The sequence below is a fragment of the Carettochelys insculpta genome, chromosome 4 (assembly GCF_033958435.1).
Source record: "Carettochelys insculpta isolate YL-2023 chromosome 4, ASM3395843v1, whole genome shotgun sequence".
Lineage (NCBI taxonomy): Eukaryota > Metazoa > Chordata > Testudines > Carettochelyidae > Carettochelys > Carettochelys insculpta.
The window spans coordinates 63,038,606-63,058,548 of NC_134140.1; positions in this window are offsets into that span (position 1 = coordinate 63,038,606).

Genomic DNA, 19,943 nt, shown 5'->3' on the forward strand with positions numbered 1-19,943 from the left:
GGACAGAAGCTGAAGAATAGAGTTCACATTTGTAATTCCTGAGTAATTCCATGAGATGACTCCTTGCAAGTTAGACTTACACATATAACTTCCATTGGGGGGAAGGTTTAAACCTCAACTCTCCCCTTGGCATTTCTGACCAGCTCACCTTGTGGGTTTCTGTGAATTCCCTTGTTAGACACCTCACTTTGCCCAGATATTATAATGGCATATGAGCCTGGGCCTCACTCAGGAGCATGAATTATACTAGGAAACCAAAGCACCTGAAAGTTAGACACTTCAACATGTAGACTAACTTGTAGAGCTAGAGTGCACAAAATATGGCCCACAGGCTGGATCTGGCTCACCCAGAACTACCATCTGGCCATTCAGCTAATTCGTAGATACTGTATAGCCAGCAGTGTGACTTCAGCTGTCCCTCCTCACACCTTGCACAGTCCTACAGCCAAGGTGCTCCCAGAACCTTACCACTACTTGTGCAGAGGGTGGGGGTGGGGAAAGGGAGGGAGGGGGTGCTGAAAAGAGGGTGTCCCCCTACCTCTGTATCCCAGCACTGCATTACAGAGTTTGGGAAGATGGAAACATACTAGAGCTGTTCCTGTCTGAAGTGTGGATGGTAAGTGATGGAGATGATTGTCTGTCTTAAGAGTCAGGGAATCAGGTGATGCAGCTGCAACCCCACAGGCTGGGAACAACTTGTAGCCAAGTGCAGTTTGGTACAGCTGCTAGCAAACAGTCTGACCTCCTGCGGAGCAGCAAAACAGCAGTCCAGTGCCCTTAACTGGACAATCAATGGCCCAATCAACAGTATTGACCCAAACCATCAGGATCCCTGTTTGACCGCTCTCTCTCTCTCTCTCTCTCTCTCTCTCTCTCACACACACACACACAATCTGTAGAGCAGGGGAGGGGAGAGACAACAAAGCAGGTCAGTTTTCCTTGTCTTAAATAGACAGCACATGGCGTCTCTCAAAAACTTACCTTGCAGCACTCAGCACACACACTTCCTGTGTCACATAGTTAATGAAAAAGTACACCAGGACTTGTTTACACTAGCTCCCTACTTGCGTAAAGGGACTTCGAAGTTGCCCAGGCACTTTGAATGACCGGCGCGTTAGACACGGCTGCACGTGAGCTGGCATTTCGAAGTTTAACACTTTGGAGTTCCTGCATGGGGGGGCGGAATTTGCTTAACAAAGTGCTGCATATGCAGCACAGCACTTCATTAGTAATCTCCCAAAACCTTACTTAACTTCGAAGTAGGGAACTAGTGTAGACAAGCCCCAGGTTTCAAAAGACGTTCTTGCTCTGTAGCAATGCCAAGAAAGACAAGAAAGCTAAACCCGTGTTTGTTTATCATAATGAGAATCCTCATGTTACAAAAAATTACATTGTCTTGTCTCTTCATCATACAGAAGTCTCAGAGAAAAGCTTGGATATTAAAGCAAATATCTCATGATTGGTTCATGGATTATTTGTTCTGGAAATGAAAAAAATATTCTAAAGGACAAAGTCTAACACTGAAAATTCTTTTTCTTGTAGACAATGCTGCTGCACATGATTTAGATTACGAACCGTCATGCCCCAAAATTAAAGTTAATATTTTACCACTACGCAGTGCGTCACTGATCCAACCAATGGATCTAGGTGCAATTGGTAACTTTAAAGCCTATTATCTATATGCGGCATTAATCTATATAGGACATTCATGAGAATCAATAAGGATACATATGGCAAAGGAAAACCAACCGTGCAGAAATCTTAGAAAACTTTTAATATAATGGATGCAGTGATGCACATGGATGTAGGAAGGGAGGAAATAAGTGTGCAATGCATTAACAGTGTGTAGAAAAAAATATATCCTGAAGCAGTGAATGACTTTGATGGTTTTGATTAGACCACAATTTGAAAGAAGTAGGTGACGCTAGCAGGGACAGTGCTTGACAATGTCAGTGAAGAGGATTTGACTGAATTGCTTGCTTCTCATTCAGAACCTCTAAGTAACGAAGACCTGGAAGAGCTAAATAAACATGCATTTGAAGAGGACAGCCAGGAAGAAGATGAAGAGGAAACAGCGTAGAAGTAAGACAAAGGACTTACAGTGAAGTCTCTTTGCCACATTTTTAACCTTGCTGATGAAATTTTTGACACAACCAAGACTCTTGATCATCTGATTGATCGCTCTTCCATGGTTGCACATCTCCTAAATGGTAGCTTGACAAGTTATCAAGAGATTTTGAATGCAAAAAATTTTGGTTGCAAGTAGACAACACTAGAGTCTCTTTTAGGAAGCAAAGAATCCTGAACCAGTTACAGAAGAAGCTGGACCTTCAGATCTTCAAGACATGGAAGAAGCAGGACCAACAGTTGTTGCACAGCCTTCAGGATTTTGAAGATGATGAAGAAATTGACATCTTGGACGATGAAGAAATGGTGGTGGATGACTCCTGTCCCATATCCTTTCTCCTCTGCCTAACTCTCTCCAAGCAGTATCCCTACTTTCATCAGTAAGCACATCAAATCTATTTACAAAGTAAGAATAACAACGTACTTGTCTTATATATTTCTATTTATTGTTTTGCATGGGTTATAGGTACATTATATGTACGTACATGTACTTGAACTGCATGTGTTGGGAACATATCTAAAGCTAATTACATTATTCCTTATGGTATTAATTCCCCTTTATAAGTAATTTCACTAAAAGTTGCATTATTTAGGAATGTAGCCTGGCCCCACTATGTAATGGGGACCCCATATATTGGCCAAATAAGGATAGATTCAGCATTGCAAGACTACACATGTGGAACAAAATAAAAATTCATTTAATAATTGCAGAATGAGGGAAACAGGGACTGAATACAAGTTTGTAAAAGGCAGCACTTGATTTGTAAAACAGTTACAACTCTCAGAATAGGATAAGCTCCCCTCATTTACATTAGCGCAACTGAGAGCTGAATCTGGCCCTGTAAGCTCATAGACAACAATATCTCATCTCCCTTATAATACCACCTTACAGCCAATGCTTAATATATGAGAGCAAATACTACATTGATTTACACAATTTGCAGCTTCAAAGAGAACTTCATAGGTATAGATTCTCTGCTGTTTAATTACTTCACACTCTGTGAAACTGTTTAATAATAATTTAAAAAAAAAACTTTAGTTTTTGTTAAACACTGTATATAACTGTACCTCTGGAGGAATTTATTTGGAACCAAGAGTTGTCATCTTCCTTATTTTTATGTCATTTGAGACATATCAGCAGGTATGTTATAAGTATTTCTTTTCTGCTTTCTAAAATTACCACTTTTATCTTTAACTCACTTAGGGTTTTCCCTTTTGATTACATTTACCACTTAATTTCTACATTTCCCAGTCTCTGTTCTCACCTCTTCTTTCATCTTTTCTCACTATTTTTTCATTCCCCAATGTCTTTTATTGTCTATTGTAGCTACGCTTTGTTTTTTGGTGCTTTTTTTTTTTTTAAAGTCCTGCAGATAACCCTGGGGCGTAAATATTCTCTTCCTTATTTTTATGCATATTCTGTACTATTCAAATAGTTTTTTATCTTATCCCAAATGAATAGAAGTATAACAGTTTTTATAAATATAAAGTGCATTTCTTTGCCAGTCAAATACCTTGAAAATTTTAACTATTGCATAATGCTACATGCAGAATTGTTATCAATGTCAATGGGAATTACATGAACAATAAGAGAAAATATGCTCATAAATATGCTCAATGTCTCATACATTGTACTAAAATCTGCTGGCAGTGCTGCAGATATATTAAAAAGATTACCTCAACATTTTGTTCAAATAGAAAGGCTATGCTGCAGCTGCAGCCTGTTGAATGTATGGAGGTATGATGTGAACAAAAATGTCATTTTTGTTAACCTAAGTGTAATAACTAATATTTATAACAATGAAAGCAATTATATTTTTGTTGTCAGATGCATGTTTGCCAGTATTTTCAGGCAAGATAGCTAACAAACTATTATTGCTCTTCGCCAGCTTGTATCAATGCCAGCTCAACCCCAGTCATAAATGGATTGTCCTTGGACTTCTGCCTACTTAAAAAGAAGAAAAGCTTGTGGATAGCTGTGAAGGATAGCTTCTGAACAAGTTCTGTATATTTAAGGTACGGTATGAGAGAAAAAAATATTGACCAAAACAAAAAAGCAACACAGAAAGCCTCTTACCAGCCAACAGCATCACATACCCAAAGGAAACTAGGTCTTCAGGACAGATGCTAGAGGTCCTAGCCAAGAAGCCATATGTTCCTGCTGGAAGAACACTTACAGAGCTTGGCATCTGCATCCTAATGCTGTCATACAACAGGGAATGGGAAGACCATCTAAGACTTTGAAATATAACGTTATCATCACTTTTATACAACCAATAATAGGAACAAGAATTCTTTCCCTTAAAAAAGATTCTTAAATTTAAAAAAAATTTACATATAGTTATTTACTGAATATCATGAGCATTCTTGCTGCTGTGCTAGTTGTAAAATAAGTTTGTTGGAGAAATGGAGGGCCAGATCCTCAACTAATGAAAATTATCATAGCTACCCTGAAATATATTGAAGGTTCATAGAACTAGGGTAATTTAAAGCAGCTGGCAGCCCTAAACTGTTTTATGAAAGCAATCTGTTCCATTTTTAGAAGTAAGTACTCCTTAAAAGCCTTTTTTAAATAATATCAGATTGAAGGTACATCCAGATATGATTATTTTTTATCGTTCCTATTTTACTTGCAGGCATTGGCAGAGCTGAATTGAGACTCAGTTTCCCAGGTCTCTATGACAGTACACTAGCTTATAATAAAACACTCACAGTTTCATGGGGCGGGGGAAGGTTCTGATTTCAAAAGAAACTTTCCCACAGCTACTACTTAGGATCTTTCCTGTAGAGAGAGTGCAGTTCTGCATATGATTTTCATGTGCTGCTGAACTCTGGCTCACCAAAACAAAGCAGAAGAAATGTAGCACTTGAAGGACTAACAAAATGATTTATTTGGTGATGAGCTTTCATGGGACAGACCCACTTCTTCAGCTTCCCAAGCATGCTAGGAAGAAAAGAAACTGTCCATATTGCACATGGAGGTGGAAGGAAGCACTTGTGTACACCTAATTCTAGCTATCCTCGTGCTCTGCATTGCTGTAAGGAAGGGTAAAAAATCTGGTTGTTTCAGAGAATGAAGGAGGGAAATTGAATGTGAAGGCTTGTTTGAAGAGTCAGGTGCCAGGGATATAAGGAAGAAGAAAGATCCAAAGATATCCTCTACATCACTTCTGGATGCAGGGGTGCGTGAGTGTCGGGAGGGAAACATGCATTATGGATTTAAGAAATACCAGCACTTTTTCCAAAAGCAGCAAAATTTCCAATTATCTTATAAACCTAGAGGTGAGTAAAAAGGACTTCTAAATAAGGCTCAAAGGGAGTTATGCTGCTCAAGTAAAACCTGAGCTCAACCCTTTATTTAAGACAGTTCCCCCTGACACCCACTATATCCATGTATATCCACTGCTATATTATGTATACTGGCGACAGAGGGCAAGATTTACCTCTGTAATTTGAAAACCTCTGTACCCATACAGCCAGCAATACCATCTGATGAAGCAAGTCTTTGCCCACGAAAGCTTATGCTCCAAATTATCTGTGTTAGTCTATAAGGTGCCACTGGACTTGTTTTTGAAGATACAGACTAATTTGGCTACCTCTCTGATACTTGATAGCAGTATCATGGGCATTCAGTGTACGGGAGAAGAAGATAGCAGTGATCAGGAGCTGGACACCCCAGGGGAATACTCTGAAGGGACCTGGAGGCTAGATCAGATGCATCTATTGTCACCCAGCAAGCAAAAGCAGAGCATCTGTAAACTCTGCTGGAGTCTCACTGGGACCCCTCCCACTGGAGGTGATAGAAGAGGTGACATAGTAAAGTACTGACTTAAAACAAATCTTCTTCTTTTTTCTATTTCCCCTTGCTTTCCTGTTATTTATGAAGTCTTTTCAGCAACGGTGAAAGTGATGTATCATGCAGCAACTTGGGTTAAGCATATCCTGCCCCTAGTGTTAAGTTAAGTCTTGCCTGTACTAACTAGTGATAGCTCCTTAACGCAATCTACCTGCCAGCCCTCTAGGCTACATCAGCCATATTCTCCTTTTAGTAGTTGTGATGTGTGGGGGAAACATGTGTGGGTCAAGTTACCCCCCACACCCCGATTAGCCAAGGCTCATTTCTCCTGCTGCACCAGCTGCCCCCAAGTACACACAACCCCTGACTGTGGAATCTGGGTCTAGGTGGGGAGCAGAAGGAGTGGGACAAAATGCTCATGTCAGATGCTGGGGGTCACCACTTATTGTGCTATGGCAGTTGCTTGAGAGAGTCTTGCTGAGGAGGTGGGAACGGGCAACCCTTACACCTAGGCTTGGCTGCTAGGGATAGAGGATGAACAAGCCAGAATCCCCTCAACCCCCTTCATGTTTCTAACTTGCTCAGCTTCTCTCCCCAGTAGCTGGGCCTGGGCAGGGAGAAAATGGCAGGCAGCTGCCACCAATGCCTCCCAAGACTGGCTCTCTCAAGAAGGTGATGTGCTGCACAGAGCAGCAAATAAGAACAACCATACTTGTCTGCAAGAAGTGGCTCCCTGCCACTCCCTACCCTGGCCTGGATGCCAGGAACAGCAGCCTGTGCCGGGTGGGGGGAAGGAACTGCCAGAGAAGCTCCCTTCTCCCACAGGTAACAGGCTACAGAGAGAGCACAAAAGCCCTCAAATAGGTGCAGGTTTGGGCTTCCTGGGCAGGGGAAACATGGGAGGAGGGCACATATCCTGCCTTTTACTTTGTGTGTGCCCCATAGAGGGAGGCATGAGTCATCTGTACTTGCTGGGTGAGAACAGATGCATGTAACCTAACCTCCAAGTCCTTTCAATGGGGGAGTGGACAGCAACCAAAATAGCAAGAAGAGAGATTTTTTTTTTCAAATTTGGTAAAAAACTCAAAATTCAAGAACTGCAATACATGTGAAAACAAGATGGTCCTTAATAAATAACATCAAACCATACTGTTTTAACCCCTATTTTGCGAACAGCACACACAGTAATTTGTAATGTAGTGCATGCTACATATTCTGTTTTCTCACACTTTACATGCATGTTGTCTTACTATCTTCCTGACTTCACTCCAGAACTCACTTTAATCATGCCAATTTTACTTGACATTTAATTTCAGTTTTCTTTCTTAAAATGCATATTGTCCTTTACAGCAGGAATGCCACAATCTTCCTTTTCCTTCTCAAAATCAAAACATTATTAGATCAAAACACAGATCCAGTATCGTATCTCACAATGCACTGCAAATCTTAAAGGGGGAGGGGCTAACTAATGTTTCAAGATCGCATATCATCTGCTGTTTAGATATGAGCTGGGATTTTAAACATTCACCGTTTATCAGAAGTAATCATGAAATGTAACATTGGGAGCTGCAAAGAAGTCCTTAAAGAGCTGCATGGGGCACAGGAGCTACAGGTTGCAGACCCTGATCCTGGTGTATCCATCTCTTGATCGCTGAATGACCACAGCAGTCTTAGTTTACAAATTTTATCTTAGACCACTACTCCTTTATTGTGTATAGCACTTGAGTTCAAACAAAAAGCAGTATATTTAAGAAAGACTGTAGATTCAAACAAAAACAAATGAGAATGTTGTGAATAAATTATTACATATAAAACATCATCATAATATGCTTTCTGGAGATCAAACTAACATGTTTAATTATAAAATGTGGAAATAGGATACAGACTTTTTGAATGTCTCAGGGTAGAATAAAAGTTTCGATTTTTTTTTTTAGAGAGGAGTTAGTAGGTGTGTACATTTATAGTATTTGACTTATTTCTTAAATGAACCTCACAATAAAGTTTATTATATATACTTATAGCAAGAATGAGAAGAAATTTTTCTCTCTTCTCTGGAGTACATGATATACGGCATGTTACCTAACTTGCTTTAAAAACTATAATTCACGTATAGAAATATGACGCCTTAAGTATCTCCCATACATATGGCTCGTTATGATTAAGAGGACAACAGTGTTTTTTTTTCCAGTTCCCTAGGGGTTTGGTATGTGTGTGGGTGGGGGGTGTAAACAGGCAGATTTTTTTTTTAGCCTCTTTTGAGATGTATGGTATGGTTTTGTGTGTGTGTGTGTGTGTGTGTGTGTGTTATTTTTGCCCTCCTACAAGATGTTTATATTTTGGTTGCGATTACTAAGCAGTTCAGCTATATTCACCTATTCTAATTATTTATGTTTGTAACAAAGGCAACCAAGCATAGAGAAGTAGGCTTAAATTGAATATATCAAGTATATCTGAGAACCTCCATGTAATATTTATTCCAATGAAATGAGCTTTATCACATTTAAGCTGTGTCTACACGTGCACGATACTTCGAAGTAGCGGCACTAACTTCGAAATAGCGCCCGTCGCGGCTACACGCGTCGGGCGCTATTTCGAAGTTAACTTCGACGTTAGGCGGCGAGACGTCGAAGTCGCTAACCTCATGAGGGGATCAGAATAGCGCCCTACTTCGACGTTCAACGTCGAAGTAGGGACCGTGTAGACGATCCGCGTCCCGCAACGTCGAAATTGCCGGGTCATCCATGGCGGCCATCAGCTGGGGGGTTGAGAGATGCTCTCTCTCCAGCCCCTGCGGGGCTCTATGGTCACCGTGGGCAGCAGCCCTTAGCCCAGGGCTTATGGCTGCTGCTGCGGCAGCTGGGGATCCATGCTGCAGGCACAGGTTCTGCAACCAGTTGTCAGCTGTGTGTATCTTGTGTTGTTTAGTGCAACTGTGTCTGGGAGGGGCCCTTTAAGGGAGCAGCTTGCTGTTGAGTCCACCCTGTGACCCTGTCTGCAGCTGTGCCTGGCACCCTTATTTCGATGTGTGCTACTTTGGCGTGTAGACGTACCCTCGCAGCGCCTATTTCGATGTGGTGCTGCGCAACGTCGAAGTTGAACATCGACGTTGCCAGCCCTGGAGGACGTGTAGACGTCATTCATCGAAATAGCCTATTTCGATGTTGCTACATCGAAATAAGCTATTTCGATGTTGGCTTCACTTGTACATGTAGCCTTAAAGAGATGTGTAATAGAGCTATAGCATTAGAGATGTTAGCTCTCTCTCATTGACACTAAAAAGTCATAGAATACACAACAAGAAAAAAACTATGTGAAAGTCAAGATTGTGTAAGAATCCTGTAAGCATATTTAAAAAAAAATAACTTTGAATGAATTATCTCTGTTCTGATCTTGTCTGTATAGCTTCAAAGACCTATTAGCCAGTGATCATTGAAAAATATGAATTTTTAGATGTATTTAACAATTAAAGTATTTTTCCTGAGGCAGAGTCAAAAGCTAAAAGTATGCCTTACAGTTAACTAGCAGGACTTTAGACTAAGTCTGCCAATGTTATTCAGCTGTCTAAGGCTGCGTCTACACGTGCACGCTACTTCGAAGTAGCGGCACCAACTTCGAAATAGCGCCCGTCACGTCTACACGCGTCGGGCGCTATTTCGAAGTTAACTTCGACGTTAGGCGGCGAGACGTCGAAGCCGCTAACCTCATGAGGAGATAGGAATAGCGCCCTACTTCGACGTTCAACGTCGAAGTAGGGACAGTGTAGACGATCCGCGTCCCGCAACGTCGAAATTGCTGGGTCCTCCATGGCGGCCATCAGCTGGGGGGTTGAGAGATGCTCTCTCTCCAGCCCCTGCGGGGCTCTATGGTCACTGTGGGCAGCAGCCCTTAGCCCAGGGCTTCTGGCTGCTTCTGCGGCAGCTGGGGATCTATGCTGCAGGCACAGGGTCTGCAACCAGTTGTCAGCTGTGTGTATCTTGTGTTGTTTAGTGCAACTGTGTCTGGGAGGGGCCCTTTAAGGGAGCGGCTTGCTGTTGAGTCCGCCCTGTGACCCTGTCTGCAGCTGTGCCTGGCATCCCTATTTCGATGTGTGCTACTTTGACGTGTAGACGTTTCCTCGCTGCGCCTATTTCGATGTTGGGCTGAGCAACGTCGAAGTTGAACATCGACGTTGCCGGCCCTGGAGGACGTGTAGACGTTATTCATCGAAATAGCCTATTTCGATGTCGCAACATCGAAATAAGCTATTTCGATGTTGGCTGCACGTGTAGACGTAGCCTAAGAGTGACCAAAAGGAATTATAATTTATTTTTCTGTAAAATTCATGTGTTTTTTTTTTGTGCATGAAAATGATTTGGACGTTTAAATTAATAACACACTTGACATGTAGAAATGTCACGTAGAATTAAGTTTCAGTCATAAACAGAACCATTAAGATTGTAAACTATGTGGATCAATTGCTTGACTGCAAACTTACTGCTATACTGCCTCAAGTGAAACATATATTCAACAGAAGGCTCACAAATATTCCAGCGTAATTTGTAGTTTGATTTACTGAAATGCCAGTGGATTTTACCTAAAAAGCCTATCACAGAAAATGAGTATTGTGTTTCATACACCAGTTCCACAGTAAAGGCTGCAGAGGTTGGCTTTAGTGAGATGCAGCTGCCACTGGCTCATAACTTTCCAAAGGGTAATGATATCAACAAAACCCACCTGAGGAAGCTTGTCTTTAAAAAGACCTTGATTTAAAAATGTTAATAACATTTTACTGATCATAACAAAATCATCATCTGAATTCTTGCTCCATGAAACCCCACAACACCGTGGGGTCACATTTACTGATGGACATACAGCCATTTATTATTCCTTCCATCCTTTACTACTGAGATGCACAGACACTTACTTTAGAAAATGAAGCTGGTTCGTGTGATCTTGAATGTTGGCTTTTTCAAATACCCACATTTCCCCCAGAAGGGTGTTATATATTTTGGTTTAACAGTCACTTAATCAAGTTAGAAAGTAAATGCAAAGAAAATAATACTTCTGTTACCGAAGAGAACTGAAAAATACTTTAAAGAACTGCAGGATGTTAATGATGCCATTTCCCTCCAGCCATGGTATTCAAGTACTTTATTTGCACAAATGGTGCAGTCATCACTTTGCACACAGTGTGGCAGGGTCAGGGAGGAGGGCCTCCTCAGTGGGAGCCCAAAGAGCAGAAGGGCAATCATAGGCAGAAGGATGGAAGATGTCTCAGCCTAACTGTGGCCAGTTGGCTCCATGACTGGTGTAATAACAGGCCTTTAAAAGCCCTTCACAGTGGGAAGCGTGGAGAGAGTGTGTGAGAGGTGAGTGGAGACAGGTGAGGAGACCAGAGCAGGGGGACAGAGCAGGTTTGAGAGGAGGAGAGAATCAGGAACACCAGAAACCACACAGAGAGAGTGTGAGCAGCTTCAGCAGATCAAGGGGGGCCTTGCTACTTCTGCAGCCTGGAGAAGGTGCAAGGGGACTCGTCTAGGGAAATGGTCCAGAGAGAAGAGCTGCTGCACTATGGAGTAAGGGAGTCAGCCCTTTCCACTAGCAGCCACACAGGGCTCCTGGGCTGGAACTGAGCATGAAGTTTCTACACAGGCCACTTTCTTTGAAAGCGGCATGCTAATACATGGCCCAAAATATGCTAGTGAGGTGTGGATGCAAATTCCCCGCACCTCATTAACATAAGGTCGTGTGATTTGGCATCCAGAAGACTGTTCTTTTTGGGAAGAAGGGGCCTCCAGAAGAAGGACTTCCTTCTGGAAGACCCCCCCCCCGGGGGCCATGCTTCTAAACGGCATTCTGGAGTCTGGAAGAACGGTCCAAATCACTCCAAATCACGTGACCTTATGCTAATGAGGCATGGGGAATTTTCATCCTTGCCTCATTAGCATATTTTGGGCCGTGTATTAACATGCCACTTGCAAAGAAAGTGGCCTGTGTAGAAACAGCCCATGAGTGGGTGGGGACCGGGTTCTCACCAGACCACCCCTCAATCCAGTGAGGACAACTGGGCCCTAAAGTGGGACCAATGGACTGAATAGAGGCCAGAAACCCAAGAACAAGACTGACTTTTTCACAACATGTTGAATAGTAACACAGAGTAAGCCGTGCTAGTCTATACACTATCAAAACAAAAAGCAGTCGAGTAGCACTTTTGCTAGTCTTTAAAGTGCTACTTGACTGCTTTTTGTTTTGGCATAACATGTAAGATTAGTAGGTATAGCAATTCCAGAAATATGTTTCTGAAATCTAATTGTGACAGTGCTTGCATCCTCCAATTTCATGGATGCCCTTGGATTCTCTATTCTTCCTGCTTGTTGTTCTGCATTGCTTCAATGGGAAGAGTATATCTTCCTTAGTCTTGAGAGGCTGACCCATATCCAGCACGTTACCCATTTCTGAGTTCCTCCTTGCTTTAGTAAGCATGCTCATGAACACAGCAGGGTTAGGCCCATGTTGGCCACCATATCCATATCTACCTCCTTGTCCTTTGAAGGGACAGACATTCTTTTCTTGAGGTCATATGACTTTCCCCTCCTTTGCTATAATTTAAGTCATCTACTTTTTGTCCTATACTCACAATTAAGAACAACTTGTCTTCCTTCTTATTTTACCAACCTCTTATGCACTTGCAAACTGCTATCCTGAGAAGACTGAGAGGGGACATGGAAACAGCAATCAAATATCTAAAAGGAGAAGGAAAAATATTCTCCTTAATCTCAGATGATAGGACAAAAAACAATAGGTTTTAATTGCAGCAAGGGAGATTTAGTTTGGTCATCAGGATCTAGATGGTTCTTGGTTCTGCCATGAGTGCAGGGGACTGGACTTGATGATCTCTCAAGGTCCCTTCCAGTTCTAGTATTTTATGATTCTATGACCTCTCTGTCTTCTCTTCTCCGTAATAAATAAACCCATTTTTTGAAAATCTTCATTTGTAAGTTATGTTTTCCACACCTTTAAGCATTTTCAATGCTTTGCTCTGGACTTGCTCCATTTTGTCCATATCTTTCTTGAAATGTGGCATCCAGAACTCAACGCAATGCTGCAGGTGAAGCTTAAACAGGACAGTGTAGAGTAGAAGAATTACTCCTCATGTCTGGCTTACAAGATTCCCACCATTGCAGCCCAGAATTAAGTTTGGGTTTTTTTTGGAAATAGTGTTAGCGTTGACTAATACTTAGCTTGTGATCAACTTTGACCCCCAGATGCCTTTCTGTGGTCGGTCATTTCCCATTTTGTATGTATGAAATAGATTGTTTCTTCCTAAGTGGACTACTTCATGTTTATTCTTGTTGAATTGAATCCTGTTGATTTCAGAGCAATTCTTGAGTTTTTCAAGATCATTTTGGATTTCAATCCTATCCCCCAAAGGACTTGCAACCTCTCCCAATTTAGTATCATCCACAAACTTTATAAGTTTATAATCTGTGACTATCTAAATCATTGATGAATACATCAAACAGACCCAGACTCACACATGGTCCCTGTGGGACCCCACTCGTAATACTCTTCCAGCATGACTATGAACTATTCATAACTAATCTCTAGGAATGGTCTTCCAATTAGTTTTGCACCCAAAGTATAGTATCTCCATTTAGATTATATTTCTGTAGTTTGTTTATGAGGTGGTTAAATGGGACAGCTTTAAAAGCCTCACCAAAGTCAAATACACTCTATCTACAGCTTTCCACATCTATGAAGTTTGGTTACGTATCAAGGAAAGTGATCAAGTTGGTTTGATAATATTTATTCTTGACAAATCCTTGTTGAGTGTTATGTACCACCCTATTATCTTCTAAGTATCTGCAAAGTGATTGCTTAATTGTTTGCTCTATTATCCAATCACTTAAGCTGACTGGTCAGTAATTCCCTGTTTTGCTCTTACACCCCTTTTTAACAAATATGCATTGTATTTGCCCTTTTACAATCTTTTAAAGTCTCGTCCATCTTCTATGACTTTTCTAATGGCTCAGATTTCTTCTCAGTCTGCTCCTTGAATATTCTAAGGTTTATTTCATGGGTCTTTGGTGACTTGAAGACATCTAACTTGTCTATACAATTTTTATTTTATTTTGCATTATTGTAGCCTCTGGTCCTACCTCATTTTCACCAACATGCACTGTTAGATATCCAGTTATTACTAATCTTTTTAATGAAAACTGAAGGGAAAATAATTTAACATTTGTGCTATTTTCTGTTTTTGATTCCACCCTCATTCATTGAGTAATGGGCCTACCATATCCTTGGTCTTCCTCTTGCTCATGATGTATTTAGACAATGTTTTCTTGTTGCACTTTATGGCTATGTCTACAGTACAGAGACCTTTTCAAAAGCTCTTCAGGAAGATCTCTTCCAAAAGAACTTCTTTAGAAAGAGTGCATCCACACACAAAAAAGCGGATCCACAGAATGATCTTCTCTTTTGAAAGACAACATCCACACAGCCCCCACCCTTTTGAAAGAATGGGCCAGGGATCAAAAATGAAGACTTTTCTTTTGAAAGAAGGGTTCTGCGGAGTGTCTACACGTTTTCTTTCAAAAGAAGCTTTCAAAATGGGGCGCTCTTCCTGAAATGGGAAAGGAAGAGTGATTTCAAAAGGAGTGCCTCATTCTTTTAATTTACTTTTGAAAAAATGTTTTTTGTGTGTAGATGCTCCATGGACTCTTTCAAAAGAGCCCACGTCTTTTGAAAGCACCTGCTAGTGTAGACGCAGGCTATGCATCTAGCTAGTTTAATCTTATTTTATTCCCTGGTATAGGCAATTTTCTCCCACATACTTCTTATTTTTATTCATCCATTGTAAATCCCATTTTAAAAGACTCTTTTTCAGTTTCATATTGTTGAAGATTTCCTGCTTAAGTTAGGTTGGTCTTCCTATCTCTCCCATGGGATCTGACCTATCAACATCTTTAGTTGGCTAAAGTCTACATTTTTGAAATCTGTTATCTTTATTATACTATTTTCCCTCTAACTCTTCCTTAAAATCAAGAACTCTAACATTTCATAATCCTGTTCACCTATGACGCCTTTCACTGTCAAATACTCAGCCAGTTCCTTCCTCTTATGTCTGGTCTACACTAGGGAATAAAATCAAATTCAAGTATTTTATAAAGCATCACTCTTCATCACAGTGGTCAAGAGGTTGACAAGAGTGGTCAAGAGGCTGACTTTTGTATTCCCAATTTCACCAGGAGCAACACCAATTATCCTCTGAAACTATTCCACAATGCCCCTGATGTGTCCTTTCTGGTCATTGCTTCATCTACACTACAGGTGAACAGGAAGTAGGTGAGAGGAAGCAGCGGTCAGCAGCCTGGGAATTTAGAATTCATTTCCTTTTCTTTCAGGCCAGTTTGGTGAGCACACCTCTGCAGCATATCTACTAGCCATGAGTTCACAGGGTTGCGAAAGAGCCCCAGCATGGAGCCAACAGGAGATCCAAGATCTCATTGCTGTGGGGGCAGGGGATGAATATGTCCTCAGGCAGCTGAAAAGAAGCAAAAGAAATGCTGATGTTTATGCAAAGATATCTCAAGGCATGATTCAGAAAGGGTACACCAAGGATGCTGAGCAATGTTGCATTAAAAACAAGGAGCTGAGGCAGAATTACCAAGAGAACAAATAAACTAATGGTTGGTCTGGGTCATCTCCCCAAAATGCTGCTATTATGATGAACTGTTGTTATTCTGGGGACAGACCTAACCTCTTCACCCCAAAAACACATGGACTCCTCCATATGTGTTTTTGGCAGACTTCTGTCAGCAGCAAGAAGGATGAAGCAAGGTCTGAAGCAGTGGATGAGGAAAAGGTGGACAACAGTAGGGTGCACTCCAGTACAGAAGCTGATCCTGCAAGCCAGGAAATGATTATCACATTGGAGCAGGTCCCCTCATTCTAGGAGGAGGCTTCAGAGGCAACCCGGGATGCTGGCGAGGGTACTTCTGGTGAGTATTTTTTTTTCCTTCTGATGATAGTACGGTACAATTGAGGTGAGGCTGCCTATGCCTGTTTCCCTTGGAACAGCTAGTTAATATTTCTGGTGATGGAGCACTGATGCTGTTTGAACATCTCACTGAATGTCTTAGCCAGGCACTTTTGGATTCTCCACATGAAATTTTTGGGGAGACCTGACTTATTCCTGCTTCCATGATAAGACACCTTGCCATGCCAGACCACCAGTGAGTAATCTGAGATTAAGGCACAAGAGAGCATTATCGCATATTTTCCAGCCTTGTACATGGACAGCACAAGCATTATTACCTTATTCTTTTTTTTATTAATCTGAGGAGGCTGAGGTATGATTTGGCAATCTAGAATGCACAGGAAGGGTCATGAGACATTGTGGTGACATTTAATGATGTTTTGCCTGTGACCCAGCACAGAGCTAAACTCATGCATTCCCCATTCCATGCCTCATTTTCTGTATTCAGTCCCCTATCCTGGTTGGGGCTCTGAATTCCCCATCCAATCCAAACCCCCCATTTCAGACCTCCCTCCACTTATTCAGTCCCTTCCCCTCATCAGATCCCCCAAAAGAGAGGGGTAAGGTTACAGAGTTCCCTGCAGCCCACCTCCAGGGAATCCCCAACCAGCAGAATGCTAACATTCCAGAAACCATGACTTTATTATCCTTTTGTTTTCCCTATACCCAGCTCTCTGCCATTAGGGCCTCCTAAGTAAAAATATTGTAGGTTGGAAAAAGAAAGTTTCATTCATTGGTTAGCATGCTTTGGGGTTGGGTGTGAAGGTGAGAGTTGTCACACAGTTGAAGATAGTTTCAAAAAGGGCAAGGAAAGAGCATGGATGTGGGGGATGCGCTTTAAGTGGAGGAGAATCAGAACCTTGCAAGCTCATATCTTGATTTTCAAGGCATCCCTGATTTTCACTGCATCTTTCTGTTCTTTCTGCCATTTTGTCTGATTGATGATAATTACTGGCCAGGAGATCTGCCTCTGCCCCCCTCCCACTGGCATGAAATTTTCTCCTTTCACCTCACAAATGTTGTGAATAATACTGCAGTCCCCAGTGAAAAGGGTAATATTTTGTTCACTGAGACCTAAGCAGCTCAGAAGGAACCTGGCTTTTAAACAGCCCAGTGCACATTCCACCACAATTCTGTACCTGCTTAGCCTGTAGTTGAAGAGCTCCTTACTGGGATCCAAGGTTCCTGCGTATGGCTTCATAAGCCAAGGGAGCAAGGGGTAAGCAGGGTCACCAAGAATCAGTATGTGCATTTCCATATCCCTAATGTTGAGTTTCTGGTTAGGAAAGACAATAAAACTCTGGAGCCTTTTAAACGGACCAGAATTCCTAGAGATACACACTTCCTGTACCCTTCCCAACCATCCCACACTGATGTTGGTGAAATGACCTTTGTGATCCACCAACACCTGCAACATGCTAGAGAAGTGCCCTTTGCATTTTATATATGCTGAGACCTGGTGGTCTGGTGCCAGAATGGGATTGTGCATTCCTTCTCTGGCCCCACCACAGTCAAGGAACCCCATGGCTTCAAAACCATCCACTGTGCCTGGCATATTCCTCAGAGTCACTGTCTTTTGAAGGAGATTAGCGATGTCCTTGGCTACTTGGATAACAACAGCCCCCACTGTAGATTTGCCCACTCCAAACTGATTTCCCACTGACCCGTAGCTGTCTAGTGTTGCAAACTTCCAAACTTGCCACATGCTTCTCAACTGTCAAAGCAGATCTCATTCTGGTATTGCTGCACTTCAGAGCAGGAGACAGCAATGTCTAAAGTTTCATGAAAGTGCCCTAACACATGTGGAAGCTTTGCTGCCATTGCTGATGATCCCATGCTTTCAAAACTATGTGATCCCATCAATCTGAACTGACTTAGAGGATCCAGAACCAGAGCTCCCCAATGTAGATGCATCCAGTGCTGTCACCAACTCTGTGTTCCTCCTCTGCCAATCTTGACATGTATTAATGCCCACTCCTCAATGCACTCATTCTCCAGAGGCATTACATTACACAGAGTGGGAAGCCCACAGAAAACACCGCACCAGACATTGAAGAATCTGTGGATCCATGTTATCCTTTCTAATGATGTATGTCAGGCAATGTAAAAGCGTTGAAAAAATTCCCTTGGCTGTTTCTTTTTTTAAATAGGAAGCAAGGGAAATGGATTTTGGGATGTTGACATCATACATCTAGAACCATTTTCAGTGACATTTTTCCCACAAGACCCTGGCACAGAGACACAAAATGCAACGGGGCTCCATGGATTGTGGGATAGGTGCCCACAATGCACTGCTGCTGCAGTTGAACTACGTAATTTAATGGGGTCACATTAAGTTGACTTTGTGAGCATGTATGGACACTCAACTTTGTCTTGATAAAATCTAATGTTAAAAAGTCGACTTTAATAAATTCAGCTTCATTCCCAGGTGTAGAATGTGCACCCCAGTCAAAATCAAGTCTATAATAGGCTATCCCCTAGTAGAAATTTCCACCTTCTGAAATAGAAAAAACTGTCTTCAGAACATTCCAAGAATGCGTTGGCTAATCTGTGCCCATCTGTGTTTTTTCCAAGAGGTGATATCCGCATCACTGCCAAGTCCTGTGTATTTTGTTCCACACCTCCACTTCTTCTTAAAAACTAGATTCTGTACAATATGTATAAATTACATGACTAAAAGTAAGATTTGAAAAATATTATGCTTTATTCTCAAAAGATTAACTGTAATTCAATATTGTGTATTAGTTGAGAAACTAGTGCTATGAAAAAACTATCTGCATCTCTGTAAAAGAAGCAATAACTATCACATTGTTATATAGGGTTTTTATTTTTGCATTACTTTAGGTATTACTTAAATACTCATGCATTACAGCAGCCAGATAATGATACTGAAATATTTTAGACGGATTTGCTGTTTAATTTCATGTATGTTGAAATTACAGTAATAAAAACTGATAATAGAGTTAGAAATGACAGGGCTAAATAAATAGAAGACTAACTACTTGGGATTAATTAAAAAAAAACCTCTTCGTTTTGAAGCAAGAATTTTTTTCATTATATTAAATATAACATTTCCTAGGAAACGTTTAGTGGCATAGAAATTGCTTTATTGGTTATGTCTAGTGCTATGTTCAGTCCAGTAACTTGGAAAGTGGACTGCAGTAGATGTCTTGAAGGAAGCTGCCAGAATAGACAATAGTGATACGTCAATATATTTTTACTAATCCCTCCTCTCCCCAGAGACTGGCTTATGCTCTGAAGCGCACACAAATTCACTATCTCCTATTTATGCAATTAGATATGTTCTCATGACCCACACAAGACATCTAATTTGAAGGTATTTCCTTTGAAGACAAGAAAATGCTGAAAAGAAAATTGAAAGACTTACTCATCATGCTGGTTTCATATTCTATCACTTGACTTTCAATTTGTTTATGAGAATTACAGCAAGGCTGGCTCAAAAACAAAAAAACCCCAAAAAACAAAAAAACAACACAACAGCAAAAAAAACAAACAAACCTGTGCGGTTGGGAGACAAGAGGCTTGAGTTATCTTATGAAGATTTAGGGATATCAACATGCCAGAGACCCTTTGTTTCATAAAATCTTCCATTGTGTACATGTTTTCCAGAGTATAAACCTGTGTGGTGGTGTGTGTCAATTACCATTTTTTCTCCTAAAAGGGAAACAAGCTCCATTACTGTGTGAAGCTGGTGCATGCATAATGCAGACTCATGGAATATGTCCAATGAGTTTGAAGTCTTTGGGCATTTTAGCTATTAAAAATCTAAAAAAAAAATCCTATTATGTATATGCAAACTGCAATTTTTCAAAAGCTTTTTTTTAACTTAGATAAATTTTGATGGGTTTGGTGACATACATCCCTGAAGAAAAGCCTACCCTATCCCCAAATTTCAGATCTCTGTGCCAAAGCACAGGGATGCTGGAACATTTCAAAGAAAAGGTCTCAAGAATTTAATGTGGACAAAACCATTTTTAT